Source organism: Panthera leo, chromosome B4 (assembly GCF_018350215.1).
Source record: "Panthera leo isolate Ple1 chromosome B4, P.leo_Ple1_pat1.1, whole genome shotgun sequence".
NCBI lineage: Eukaryota > Metazoa > Chordata > Mammalia > Carnivora > Felidae > Panthera > Panthera leo.
This window is the reverse complement of record NC_056685.1, coordinates 103,870,947-103,886,597: the sequence shown is the minus strand read 5'-3', so window position 1 is coordinate 103,886,597 and position 15,651 is coordinate 103,870,947. Positions and strand designations below refer to the sequence as shown.

Here is a 15,651-nt window from a genome sequence, read left to right as displayed (position 1 = left end):
CCCCACATCAAACTGTAAAGAACTTGATTTGCCCTGCTTTCAAATTATACCTAGAATCTGTCCACTTCTCATCATCTCTATTAATCTCTACACTCTGAACCACTTCCAATCATCTGTCACCTGAATTATTGTAATTATTTCCTGCCCCATCTCTCTGCTTCTCCAGTGCAGCCTTCACAGTCTATTTTCAACATCTCAGTCTGCTCAAAAGTCTGCAAATGCTTCCCATTTCTACAAGGCTTTAAATGATTTGCCTTTTTTTTTTTGTTACATGTCTTTAACATGGCTTCTGTCTCCATTTTTTTATGAATTATTTTATGTTCTTCAATAAAATTGTTAATCTGTCACATAGAGGTCTTGAAGATTGTTATTTGTTTCTAGACATAGTTTTGTTGCTATTTTGATTATTTTCATATTTTTTCTAATAAATTAATGCTGGCATAAAACATTCTATTGATTTTTCAATATTGATACGACATCCATCAAACTTGCTAACGTATTGGGGCACCTGGGTGGCTCAGTTGGTGCAGCATCTGACTTCAGCTCAGGTCATGATCTCACAGTTTGTGGTTCGAGCCCCATGTTGGGCTCTGTGCTGAGGACTCAGAACCTACAGCCTGTTTCAGATTCTGTGTCTCCCTCTCTCTCTGCCCCTCCCCCATTCACGCTCTGTCTCTCTGTCTCTCTCTCAAAAATGAATAAACATTAAAAATTTTTTTAAAAAGCTGTCTGACATATTGATTTCAAGAGTATGTTGTGGTCTTAGACTTTTCTAAGAGTTTAAGAAATTTAGAAGTATTTTATTCTTTTTTCTCTTCCCTCCCAATTTTTATTTCTTTATTTCTAATATATTGCCCAAGACTTCAATGTTCAATACAATGTTTAAGACTTCAGTACACCAAAGAGTAGCATGGGTCAGAATGGTATACTTGATTTTATAAACTCACGTTTTATGCAACTTTATAATGATCTAGACTATAATGATAACATTAATTATGATGCTTTCCATGGTAACCATTTTTCAGATTTGGAGTTGCTCTTCTATTACAAGTTTTCTAAGAATTATTATCAAGACTAAGACATCTCTTAGAGTGATGAATTTCATTGATAGGTATTCCGATGGTAAACTATTTTTTTTTAACCTGGGGATTAAATGTTTGTTTTTTAACCATCTGCATGCTTCTCTAACAGAAATTAAATTTTAAATTAAAAAAAGTTTTTAATGTAAAAACATAGAAATTTTAAATTTAAAAACTTAAAATAAAAGTGTTTGATTCACATTTATTATTCTTATATCCATTATTAATTCTTTACATATATAACAGTTATGATCTAATTGGGCTACAAATAAGTTGAGCCCTCTTTTGACTATTTCACTTAAATACAAGAGGACTCACGTGACCCAATGAACAGTAAACCTGGTAGCTCTCTCTTGGGACCATTCTTGCTCTGCCTGAACTATCTAAGAACCTCTAAAACTTAATCAGGTCAAAAGAAGCATTTTTTTTTAAACATTTTGTAAAAAGAGAACTAGAAAATGTGATAAGGTAACAAGTGAGCAACAATTTTTTTTAATTGCCATTGCCTCTTTTGAGTTTTCAAATTATCACTTTTAAAAATAGGTGGCTCCTCAAAATCAAATGTCATCCATGTACCATTGCAATAGCCCACTGACATACAGGCTAAGTGAAATCCTTCCGTACCAGTCACTGGCCTGGTGTGAAGTTCCGCCAGCAGTAGTGACATCCCATGGCAGAGTGGTTCTTCAGTGAGGATTCCCCCTTCTTCAAGTTATACCACCTTGAGGGCTTAGTTTCACAGTTAGGCTACCAAACTCATCAAGATGACTGAGTCAGGAATGTCCTCCAGAGCCAGCTACCCACTGAGCTGGAACCATGACTGATGTTGGATATTGGACTCAGGTCCCAGTGCATACTCCCACTTCCTACATTCTTTTCACTAGCTCTTGGAAACTATAATGATTCAGTCAATTGTCTTAGTTTGTAGGATAATTTGGAATAACTCTGAACTTCAAAACTGAAAGGAAAGCAGTCTTGTTTTTCCTTTCTCCCCTGAGGTTTCCTAGTAATTATGCAAATTACCCTCCTGCTATCCTCTCTTATATCAAGAAACACTGGAAGAGACAGTTTGTCAAGGTTTCATTAAATATTCTTCTAGGGCAGGGGTGCCTACTAGCCTTATATTTACATATCTAAAAGGAGTGCTGAGTGATTCTTCCTAAAAGAAAAAAGATTTTCTCCAATGTTACTTCTTTATTCTATAGCTAAACAAAGAAGGAATTCAAGATTTTCAGTTATAAGCAAAAATGAAAAACAAAAACCAAAAATTCTCCGCTATACATATACCTCCTTATATCTTCTTTTTTTAGAACACTTAAGAATTTTATAGATGAATGTTTTTCCACATTAATCATTCGGTATGTTTATTTCATGTGGTAATATGGGAAATAACTACTCTTTACATTTCTGAGTATTATTAATATCAATCATGGGACTATTGAATAGAAATTCTTCATGTTTCATCTAGATTCAAGACACTACAGAATGAAGTATATTTCTGTCAAGCTACATATACCAGATATAGTGAATAAATTATATTCTACTTTAAACATTATGAAAATATTAGAACTTCAAAGTAACAGATATTCCTCAGATTAAAATATCCTTGCTTTTAAATTTGGTGGAAGTTAAGAATGACTTAAAATGTCTGAGAAAATAATAAATATATTTTATAGTTATTAATGAAACGATTGACCACATTAAAGAACTGACAAGTGAAAGTCCATCAGCTAGATATTCTAACTAAATAAAATTTCTAGGAATTTATGGTATCATAATAACTTTGTAATTCTCAATGTAGAATAATAAAATCATTAATGGGGAAGTAACTATAAGAAATCATCTGATCTAGAAATTTTCCAAGTAGGGCAATTTTCAGTCAACTCTATATAGAGGTTTATTTCTTTCCATCTTTCAAAAATAAGAGGTAGTCAAGTCTTTCCATTTGAACCATTAAATATATTTTAAAATAATTTGTTGATACTACAATAAAGAATACTAATTTCTCAGATCTGTTATTACATCTTTTATTACATTCATTTCACCAGTCATTATATTATTTTATTACTTTAAATTCTTTCCCTCTTTATGGCAATTTTTTAGGTTTGATGACTAAATTGGATACAGTAATTAGTAAAGTACCTGGATAATATGGATCTATGGTTCTTAACACAACTAAACATTACAATTACTTAGGGAGATTTAAAAACAATTATATACCCGGACTCCACTATTGGATATGGTTTAGAGTGGGATCATTTTTTTAATTGAAGTATAATTAACATACAGTGTTATATTAGCTTCAAATGTATATAATGACTGAACAATTTTCTACATTACTCAGTGTTCATCCAGTTAGGTGTACTTTTGATCTCCTTTATCTGTTTCACTCCTCCCTTCATCCACCTCCCCTCCTGCAACCACCAGTTTGTTCTCTGTATTTAAGAGTCTGATTGTTGTCTCTTTTTTTATTCTTTATTTGTTCATTTGTTTCTTAAATTCTACATATGAGTGAAATCATATGGTATTTGTCTTTCTCTGCTTGACTTATTTCACTTAGCATTATACCCTCTCGGTCCATCCATGCTGTTGGAAAATGGCAAGATGTCATTCTTTTTTATGTCTGAGTATTATACCATTATACATATGTGTGTGTGTGTGTATATATATATACACATATATATATACACATATATATACATATATATACATAAATATATATTTTTGTATATACCACATCTTCTTTATCCATTCATCTGTGGATGGACACTTGGACTGCTTCCATATTTTGGCTATCGTAAATAATGCTGCAATAAATATAGGGGTGCATATATCTTTTTGGATTAGTGTTTTTATTTTCTTTGGGTAAATACCCAGTAGTAGAATTTGTGAATTACATGGTAATTCTATTTTTAACTTTTTGAGAAACCTCCATACTGTTTTCCACAGTAGCTGTACCAATTCATGCTCTCACCAATAGTGTGTGAGGGTTCCTTCTCCACTTTCTCACCAACACTTGTTCTGTCTTGTGTTTTTCAGTTTAGCCATTCTGACACATGTAAGGTGATATCTCATTGTGGTTTTGAGTTGCATTTCTCTGATGATTAGTGATGTTGAGCATCTTTTCATGTGTCTGTTGACCATCTGTGTGTCTTCTTTGGAAACATGTCTGTTCAGATCCTCTGCCCATTTTTTTAATTGGATGGTTTGTATTTTTAATGTTGAGTTATATAAGTTCTTTAAATATTTTGGATATTAACCCCTTATCTGATATGTCTTTTGCAAATATCTTCTCCCATTCAGTAGGTTGCCTTTTTGTTTGATTTATGGTTTCCTTCGCTGTGCAAAAGCCTTTTAGTTTGATGTAGTCCCAATACTTTAATTTTGCTTTTGTTTCCCTTGTCTGAAGTATTTCTACAGCCAATACCAAAGAAATTCCTGCCTATGTTTTCTTCTAGGAGCCTTATGTGTATCACATTTAGAGTGGAATTCACTTTGTATTTTTATTCAACCCTCCCAAAGTTTCTAATGTGTGGTCGTGGTTGAGAATAACTGATATGGAGTACAGATATTATGTCTGCTTTATTCTAGGTTCTAGATTTGTAAGGTTTATAAATAGATGGTTTACATATGATTAAACAGATTTAAAGAGTCAATGTGGAATTGGAAATAATAGCTGTGGATTCTGTGCTGGAGAATTTCAGAACAAAGACAAAATGTGTGTACATATAGGAGAAGATTTGAAATCTGAGTTCAGGTCTGATTTCTGGGAGCTAAAAAGCAGTATGGAAATTAACAGAAACAGTCTAGGCTGACACAAAATGCCCAGAATCATAGCTGTGAAGCATTTGGACTCCTCAGTGCTTAAATACTTTTTGGTCCTTATGAATTTTGTTAATTGTTTAGTTGCTTGATTTGGTTTACTCTTTTTTCCTATATTATGTTACACTCAGGTAGGAATCCTCATATTCTGAGCCCCCAACCTACTGTCTGGCATATGGTAAAGGCTAAACAGAGTTTTAGTGATTGAATGAATGGATAAATGAAATAACAAGTAGAGATTGAATAAATTCATAAATAAAAGAGTAAAGAAACAAAAGTAAGCAGAGAGAGAAAGTGAGAGAATGAAAGAAAGAAAAAGAAGAGAGAGAGGAGAAAAGAAAAAAAAATCCTAGATATATGACACTGGAATACCTATGCTCATGTTTGAACCTCATCACTTTTTAGTAGTGTGACTGTAAGCAAAATACCTGTGTTCCTTGCTTCAGTTTCCTTTTCTGTATACAATAGTTCCTTATAGGGTTTAGGCACGTCATGCTCTGTAGCAGTGTCTAACACATCGTCAGAACTTAACAAATATTAGTGAAGTAGAATAATTATTAGAAACCCATGCATAGAGCCAGACATCTTATGAATATGTCAGGATAAGTAAGGACTCAGTAAATTATAGCTATTATTATTAGTTGTCATTATTCTAATGAAAGATACAATCCTATTGAGGATTTGGAGGCAAATCCAAATTTGCAGATTTAAAGTAAAATGAAGAGTATAATGGTCTCTTGGAATGAAAGGAAATATTTACTGGGACATCAGATTGGCTGAAGTCTTCCAAAGTCCCTCCTTGAGTCAATGCTTGGTCTAGGATTTACTCATAGACTTCACAAAGAGACTTCACTAACAGCCCATGGAATCCCTGATTGATTCAGTCTTTTTTCTGTTATATACATTTTTTTTCACCCCAACATTGCTGACTCACTTAGGAAATTTCCAATGAACTGGTTCTAGGTTTTTTTTTCTCTATTATTTTTGTGCTTATGAATGCTTTTCCTCTAGATTTGTGTTATTTCATTGTTTTTGGCTCTATATTTCAATAATACTATAGTTTTCTTCTCACAGAGTGAAATATATCTTATAAGACTTTGCCACTTTATAGATTCTCCCCAATCCACCACAGAATTATTAGAAATAGATTGCTTATGTTAATGATTGCAAATCTTAGTATATTTTTCTGACCAAACAATAATTTATTTCTAACCATAATATTCATAGATCTATTTTCAAAAATGGAATGGAAGGGCTTGGTGTGACCCCTTCAATGCTAAGTCTTACGTGTATCTGTGCCTTTAATATCTGGATTTAACTGATAGTAAAATAAATTCCTACTTTCTACTCTTTGGCCCCACCTTTTTTATTTTCTCTAGAGAGATTAATAAACCATGAGAAATAAAATGCATAAGAGAAAGAGATTTACTTGAAATTAGGAGAGAGTCATTAGGAGAGAATCAAGGACTTATGCATTAGGCATGAAAAACATTAGAAAAGAGGTGTCAAAATGTGCAAATCACGTGTGGAAATATGTTCATAATAAGATTAAATTATCAGCTGCCATGGCGACTACAGTTAAGAGTACTATATTACATATTTGAAAGTTGCTAAGAGTAGATCTTAACTGTTGTCACTACAGAAAAGAAATGGTAACTACATGAGATGATGGATGTGTGTTAGCTAACCTTATTGTGATCATTTCATGACATTTACATGTAATGATTATCATGTTGTACATCTTAAAGTTACAAAGTGTTACATATCAAGTATATCTCAGTAAATCTGAGGAAAAGGTATCAGCTCTCAAAAATAATGGCTTCTTGGTGTAGGCAGAGGTCAAACAAGTATTTCGTTCTGCATAGTCAGTGTCCATCCACCTCAGAGATCTTATAAAGGGGCACCTGGGTGGCTCAGTTGGTTAACTGTATGACTCTTGATTTTGGCTCAGGTCATGATCTCATGGTCGTGAGATTGTGTCCTGTGTCAGACTCTGCTCTGAGCATGGGACCTGCTTAAGATTCTCTTTCTCTTTCCCTGTTCCCCTTCCCCACTTGCTTGCACTCTTATTCTCTCTCTCTCTTAAAAAAACAAAAAACAAAAAAACAAAAAAAAACTGTCCAAGGGGAACTTAATTATTGTTATACTAATATAGCACTTTAAATGCTCTCTGTTCTGTACATTCAACAGGCATTATTTTACCATTTAAAAGAAATGTGAAAATTATATTCACTATTATGTTTCCTAAACTACTATTCTTTAGTGGGGTAGAGGAGCACTATGTAGTCACTAAAATATGCTCAAAATAAGGAACAACCATTAAACCAAGATAAAATGCAGAATGAAAATGGGCAATTAGTAATTTAACAAGACAACCGGGGTTTTTTTTAACATGTTATACTATTTTTTAACTCAATATTAAAGCCAGAAGTAGGAAGGAAAACATATTAATGGTGAAGTCATTTTGTTGAAGATTATCAAATACAAAGAGAGACATATTTCTAGTATTTACCTGATAGACAATGGAAGAACATGTTTATATTTCTGGCTTTATCTCAGGATTAACTTTAGAAGCACTATGGCCATGACATGGTAGGACATCTGGGGCTTCAGCTTCATTCGCTTCATTTGGTCTTAGATGTAGGCTGTATATTTCTACCATATCATTTACTTTAATGTACATTTATAATGTTTCTTTAGTTTATTTCAGATTTTTCTACCATAAAGATAATTCTCCTGCTTTAAAACAGGAGAAAAATAAGTTCTCTTTCCTATTTGCTTATATTTTTAAGTTTGTGTATTTAGTTTGAGAGAGAGACAGAGAGAGTGAGCAAGGGAGAGGCAGAGAGACAGGGAAGGAAAGAATTCCAAGCAGGCTCTGCGCTGTCAGTGTGGAGCCCAATGCAGGGCTCAATTTCACCAACTGCAAGATCACGACCTCTAGCTGAAACCAAGAGTCAGACGCTTAACCAACTGAGCCACCCAGGTGCCCCTGTATTTGCGTTTTATGAAAATATTTTTTCGTCAACTTTGCACAATGATGGCTGAAAATATTGTCTCCGTATTTTATTTTTCTTTGAATCCTTACTGCTTTTCCTAAAACTCATCTTACTTATTACCAGAAATTTTCTTTCACTCATTCATGCATTCATTCATTCATTTAACAAATATATTTTTGTGGAAGGTGCTGTTTTACTCACTAGAGACACAAGTAATCAAAACATTTATTCAGTCAACCAAATTCTATCTCATTACCATCACATGCCAGGCATCATTCTATGTGCTTGTGATACACAAAAAAGAAAACATATAAAGGCTCTTTTCCTGGCTGGAGCTTACGATCTAGCAAGTTGGAAGAGGTTAACAGACAATAAACAATAAATACAAATAAGTAAGTCATTTAGTATGTTAGAAGCTGATATTGAAGAAAAGAAAAAGTAGATAAACACACACATACACACACACACACACACACACACACACACACACACACACACACACACACAATCAGGAGTCCTGAGGAGATGTGGAAGTAAGGGCAGTTTTCTGTTTTAAATAAGGTGGTCAGGATCGGCTTCATTGAAGTGGTTGAGGTTGTTAGCCACTTGGAACACTAAGGAAGAACATTTCAGTCAGAAGGACAATTTAGGGTCACCTGGGTGGCTCAGTCAGTTGGGCACCCAACTTTGCTCAGGTCATGATCTCGTGGTTTGTGAGTTCGAGCCCCACATCAGGTTCTGTGCTGACAACTCGGAGTCTGGAGCCTGCTTTGGAATCTGTGTCTCCCTCTCTCTCTGCCCCTCACCCGCTCATGCTCTCTCTCTCTCTCAAAAATAAATAAACATTAAAAACAAAATTTTTTTAAAAAAGGACAATCTAAAGGCAAGGCTGCAATGTGGGAGAGTAATGGACTTATTAGAGGAGCAGTGAGGTTGCCAGTGTGGCTGAATTGAGAGAGCCAGTGGGAAAATAGTAGGAGAGAGGTCAGGGAGGCTGTGGCATGGAGGGAAGGACAGTGGAGTAGGGAGTCAGGGGCGGTGGTTATTGCTTATTACAAGATTTTTGCTTTTGTACTGGGTAGGATGGAAAACCACTGGAGTGTTTTGAGCAGAGGAGTGACTTGATCTGACTACCATGTAACAAGATTACCATGGACCACTCTGACTGTTTTAAAAAATAGGAGTAAGAGGATAAGGTTAGAAACAAAGAGACCAGTTAGAAGGTTATTATAGTAATTCAGGTGGGAGTAGATGACCCAGACATCATGTGTTGAACAGGAAAATCCAGCTACAAATCCCAGGTGAGGATTGGTGTGGAGGATGGCAAAGATTGTAACAATACCAACTGCCAGAAGTAGGAGCCCACAGACCTTGGCCTACTGCATCTTCTAAGGGTTCAGAGTCATCAAAGAGGATTGAACACACAAGGTGTTCCTTGACACATAAAGAGGTCATAGAAATGGGTCTAATTCAAATATGTCACAAGGTAAAGCAGACAAATTTTTTCTAAAAGACTGTCACTCCTCTGCTCAGTACCTTCCTATGGGGCCCATCTAACCCAGAGTAAAAGTCAGTGTCTTACAATGAACTCAGGAACCCCTGGCATCTCAAGAATCAACATCATCTACCCATGTATGCTCACTCCCATCATCTTGCTATAGCCTATTCCATTCTAGCTATACTGGTCCCCCTTGAAAATCCTAAACCCACTTGTGTCTCCCAGTCTTTGATTTTTCTATTTCCTCTGCCAGATAAATACATGATGTGCTCTTATTCTGGATTTGGGCTCAGTGTTTTCTTTGCATCATCAATTCCTCTAGTATAAGCTTAATCCAAATACTGCATGTTATATCTTATTCTAAAAATTTTTCGTTGTTTATCTGAAATTTAAATATAACTGGACATCCTGTATTTTATCCATCAACTCTAGCCATGGGGGGAGGGAAAGAGAAAGTGAAAGGGAAAGAGAAAGTTACTGGTAGTTAAGGCTTTAAATAGGTTACCAGGTCATGAAGAGAGATGAACAGTTTGACAGCAGGTTTTCACGTGTTATTTCCCTCTTCAAAAACCTTTGATGACTCTCTGTCATTCTATTTAGTACTCAAAGTGCATTGTATTTCATACAAAAAGCTAAAGCCATCTTAATCTATGGCAGCCTTTTTTCCCAGTCTCTTGCACTCGTCTACAGCACTCGTGTCTGGCTCTCCACACAGTACAACCTGTAATTGCCCTGCAGAAACTACCTCCCTGCCTGTGCTCATGCTTTACCTTTCTGAAATAAATACCCTCCTTATTTTACTTTAAATGTAATTACTCATCTTTAAAGATCAAAGTCAAAGAGTATCACAAATAGTATCGTCTCTCTGGTCCCATGTCATAAATATTTAGGATGTTTATCATGAAACTTTATGATAACATTCATTGTCATACTTAATAATTGCTTATTTATGTGCTATTCCTCTGCTTGACGAGACTTTCCTTGATGTCAGGAATGTATCAGCACATTTAACAAAATCCCAACACCTAGTTCTTTCTTCCTGGTACAACGTTTAAGAGAAAAACATTGAAACTCTTCATAACCTTGTGTTAGGAAATAATTTCTTGATACAATACCAAAGTGCAAGGTATAAAGGGGAAAATGATAAATTGGACTTCATTAAAATTAAAAACACTTGCATTTCAAACGGCACTGTCAAAGTGAAAAGATAATCTATAGACTGAGAAGAACTATTTGGAAATCATATAACTGATAAAGGAATTGTATATATATATATATATATATATATATATATATATATATATATATATATGTGTGTGTGTGTGTGTGTGTGTACACACACACACACCTATATATAAATAATTATTGTAACTCATTAATAAAAAGACAAATAACTCAATTAGTAAATGAGTAAAAAATTTGAATAGACAGAGAAGATACATAACTGACAATAAAGACGTGAAAAGAGGCTCCATATCATTAGCCATTAGGAAGTGCAAATCAAAATCAAAATCAAATCAAGTCAAATCAAATGCAAATCAAAATGCAAATCAAAATCACAAGGAGATACCACTTCAATCACACTAGAGTAGCTGTAATAAAAAGGCAGGCAATAACAAGGTTTGGTGAGAATGTGATAAATTGGAAGTCACATGGTTGCCAGTGGGAATGTAAAGTGGTGCAGCCATTTTGGGAAATAGTACTTCAAAATGTTAATGTAGAATTTCCATGTGATTCAGCTATTCTACTCCTAGGAATCTATCCACAAGAATATAAAACACATGTCCACACAAAGACTTGTACACAGATGTTTATAACAGCATTATTTACATTAGCCCAAAGGTGAAAACAATCTAAATGTCTATTACCACATGAATATATAAATAACATGTAGTATATCCACATGATGGAATACTATTCAGCAATCAAAAAAAATCTGATACTACAACATGAATGAAATTCAAACACATTTTGTTCAGCGAATAAAGCCAGTCACAAAAGACTATCTATTCTGATTCAGTTTATGTGAAAAGTACCAAATAGGCAGATTTACAGTGGCAGCAGTAGATAAATCGTGCCTAGGGCTGGAGGTGGGGGTCAGCTGCAAATGATTGTTAATGGACAAGAGGTTTCTATTTGGGGTGACGAAATGTTCTCAAATTAGATTATGTTGATAGTACAACTCTTTAAGTATATTAGACACCATTGACATTTATGCTGTAAATGGGAAAATTTTATGGTTATAAATTCTATCTCAATAAAGCTGTTTAAAAGAACCACTGGATTTTCTTTTAATTCAATAATAGGTCATTTCAGTTAAAGTGCCACAATTTATTTTAAAGATAAGTCTACAAATCACTGTTAAATGATTTCGAACAAAAGTTATGTATTCTTTTTCTAGATATAAATCACAGTTTTTAAATGAACTTTTACTATGAAATTATGAGAAAATATATTAACCTCACCATAAAATATATTTAAGGTGATTTGAATACATGAAATGTTACATATTTTTTAAAAACTAAAAGATTTAAGGGGCACCTGGGTGGCTCAGTCGGTTAAGTGTCCGACTTTAGCTCAGGTCATGATCTCACAGTTCATGAGTTCGAGCCCTGCGTCAGGCTCTGTGCTGACAGCTCAGAGCCTGGAGCCTGCTTTGGATTCTGTTTCCCTCTCTCTGCCCCTCCCCCACTCACACTCTGCCTCTCTCTCTCTCTCTCAAAAATAAATAAAACATTAAAAATTTTTTTTAAAAAAATAAAAGATTTAAAAACACTTCAGAAAAAAATTGAGAGTTCAGAAATTTTCCATGGATAGTCCCAAATTTCAAAGTAGTGTAAAGACCTTATGTTATACATCTGTTACTAAAGGAATTAAAAAGGTTAGCATTTTAAGTGGTTTTTTTAGTTGCCTGATTACTGTTTATACTTAATTAAAATTTTCTTACCTTGAGCCCGTTCAAAATATGCAATTTTTAAACAAGATTTTAATGGACTTCAGGTGCACAGAATTGGACTAATCATTTTTCTAATTAGAAAATTAACATGATTCCGTTGACTTAACAAATATTTACTGAATGCATATGTGTGTGTGTATGAATACACACTACATTCTTGGTACTTGTCTATACCATATACCATGCATAATTTGTATCTGTTGATCTTTATATTCTGAGTAAAGGCAATATGGTAAAGGGTAGATGAACTTAACTGGGAATTAAAAGTTCTGCAATTTAGGGGTGCCTGGGTGGCTCAGTCTGTTGAGCATCTGACTCTTGATTTTGGCTCAGGTCATGATCTCACGGATCATGGGATCAAGTCCAGAGTCAGGCTCTGCGCTGACAGCACAGAGCCTAATTGGGAGTCTCTCTCTCCTCTGTCTCTACCCCTCCCCCATGCATGCTCTAATTCTCCCTCTCTCTCTCTCAAAATAAATAAACTTGAAAAGAAAAGTTCTGCATTTTACTTCAAATCAGCTCTGTGTGATTACGTGAGTCTCAGTTCTCCCAAGTTCTTTAGGGTTCCAGAAACCTAAGTGTATTCTCTCCAGTAACATAAAACATTTTTCAAAGCAAAAATTTGTTTTCTAGTGATTTGTGTAGCTTCTAAAAAATTGCCTTTTTTTTTAGTTGACTAAAGAAAGTCCTCAATGTGAGGAAGTAGAAGTTCTATTAAAGCTTAAGATCGCTTAGTTACCTGTAAGTAGTATACAGAGTTCAAAGATATTTCCTATTATGAAAAAAACCCTGTAATATCATACCTCAGTTATACCAAATTTGGGCATAACTGACTGGCAATTGGCTCTAGCCTTCTTCCCTAAACCAGTTCTCAGTTGTTGCCTAATTATAAACTGGCTTATCTCAGCTCCATGTACACATAGTTGTGTCCTGTATAAGGGTCACCATCAATGTGTTTGCATTTTGTATCCATAAAAACTGTCTAGAAAGTTGGTTTTTCATTAGCTTCCCAGTACCTCTTCATTGTGTGTGGCATTGCACACCTCAGGGATCTTTGGAAAGACCCTGACGGACTCTGATCCCTCAGCAAGCAGCCATCTCAGCAGTCGGGGAAATAGAGTTGCTGGATCTCAGCAGCATCTCTGACATTCCTACATATTTGTAAAATCTCTTACTTCTTTTACTAGATTATCAGATGTTCAGTATCTGCAATTTAAGAGTTCAGTAATACCTTCAAGGTATTAGGTCTGTAGATCTGGCATCTTTGATACCATTTTAAGATTAACTCCATCTTTTCTGCTATTTTAATTTAGATTTTCCAGGTTGCTTCTTCATGTGTTAGTTCCTGGACTTAGTAAACACCCCTTGCCATTGGTCTGTGATCCCTGTTTGCTCTCTATTTTCTCTTTCTCACTGCTTTTGTGGTGCTTTCTGTCCTCCCTCTTTTCTCCTACAGTCAGTGCTGCTCTAATGTGTCATTTGCATCCCTCAAAGTTCTGAGCTCTGCAAAACTGCACAATGCAAAACACAGGGCTTGTGGCAGAAGAGGGGTTTGTGTCACAACTTTATCAATGGCATAAAACAAAGAGATAGAAAACCAATGAAAATTGTAGCACCGTTTTACACGTTAAATAGTCAAGAATTGCATAAATACTGTAAATATGACTCTTGGACTTGAAGAAGACCTGAATTTTGCTTGCAGAAATGGATGTCAGATGGGTTTGGGGGTTTGTGCATTACTGTGAAGTGATAGAAAGTGGGGTATCTGAAATCAGACAGAAAATTGTAACACGATGGGGGTGGTGTGACTCAAAGCCTGAGATACACTGAGGCGATGTTAGATGTCTGAGGAGCGTGCACGAGTTCATTTTGTGTGTTCCTACACAGCTCAGTTCAGCTGGGTATGGGATTCTGTGTTTAACCAGTGATTCTCAGGAATGAAGTCGCGCATAAGAAAACACAAAATTTAGAGCACAGCATAACATATAGAACCGCCGGATCATTATGCTGTGCACCTGAAACTGATGGAACATTGTAGGTCAGCTCGACTTCAATATATTGAAAAAAGGAAAACGCAAAATTTATGTAACATTCAAATAGTTTCTTCATGTGTCTATTGTATTAACACAGATTCGTGTTTTCCAAACAAGCACTGTACTAAAATTAACGGTACTTTCTTTGCTTTTTCTCATTTTCTCATTCTTTTTTCATGTTTATCTTTTTTGATTTGGGGTTTAATTTGGGAAAATTTAATTTGCCCTTTTAATCTGGGCATCTGTTATTTGCATTTATGTTAAGGCAAAGTGCATCATCATTTTCTTATTTCAGCCTGGCTGTGCCCTTTTTCTTTTAGTGCTATTTCTCCAGTTGTGGCCCTGTCTCCACCACAGAACTTCTCCAGTACAGTTAGGCTGTAGGACATGCTTCTGAAGACATGGGTCACCCTGGTTTCTAAGCAGCAAGGGGAGAAATCAGTCTCAAAGTATTTAATCCTTTTAAGCCTCCTTCCTGTGGGTTGTGTGCATTCATGACTTTTATGTTCTTAACAATATAGAAATCAAGGCTTTTTTTATGCTATACCTTTATTCTAGCTAGGTCACATTCACGCCAGGAATAACCTTCGTTAAAAGAAAAATGTGTGTAAAGTTCTTTCTCTGAGAGTCATTGAAAATGAAACTTGCAAATGCACCAGGATCTTGAATAAAAATAGAAAATATGGAGCACCTCAGTGGCTCAGTTAGTTAAGCACCCGACTCTTGATTTCGACTCAGGTCATGATCTCATGGTCCTGAGATCGAGCCCCATGTTGGGCTCTGTGCTGGGAAGAGAGCTTGTTTAAGATTCTTTCTCCAATTTGACAATAAATTTCATATATTGAAAAAAAAAAAAAAGATTCTTTCTCTCCCAGGATGCCTGAGTGGCTCAGTCAGGAGCATCCAGCTCCTGAGTTTGGCTTGGATCATAATCTCACATTTCATGATATCAAGCCCCATGTCAGGCTCTGTGCTGAAAACACAGGGCCTACTTGGAATTCTCTCTCTCCCTTTCTCATCTTCTCTCCCTCTCTCTCTCTGCCCCTCCCTTGCTCTCTGTCTCTCAAAATAAAAAACTTTAAAAAAATTTGCTCTTCCCCTCTGTGCCCCCCCCCGCTTGCATGATATCCCTCTCAAAAATAAATAAATAAATAAATAAATAAAAAATATTACACAGTTTCTGTGCTCCTTCTTATCATTTAATAATATGCTGCTTATATAAATATTGTTTACAATAAACTTTGGATATAACTGACAAAATAAT

The 15,651-nt window shown here is 35.2% G+C and overlaps 1 protein-coding gene across 3 annotated transcripts in view; it reads left to right on the top strand.

Moving 5' to 3' along the window:
- Positions 1 to 15,651, top strand: part of PPFIA2 (PTPRF interacting protein alpha 2) — a 481,896-nt gene that overhangs the window by 341,409 nt on the left and 124,836 nt on the right. The window lies entirely within an intron of this gene.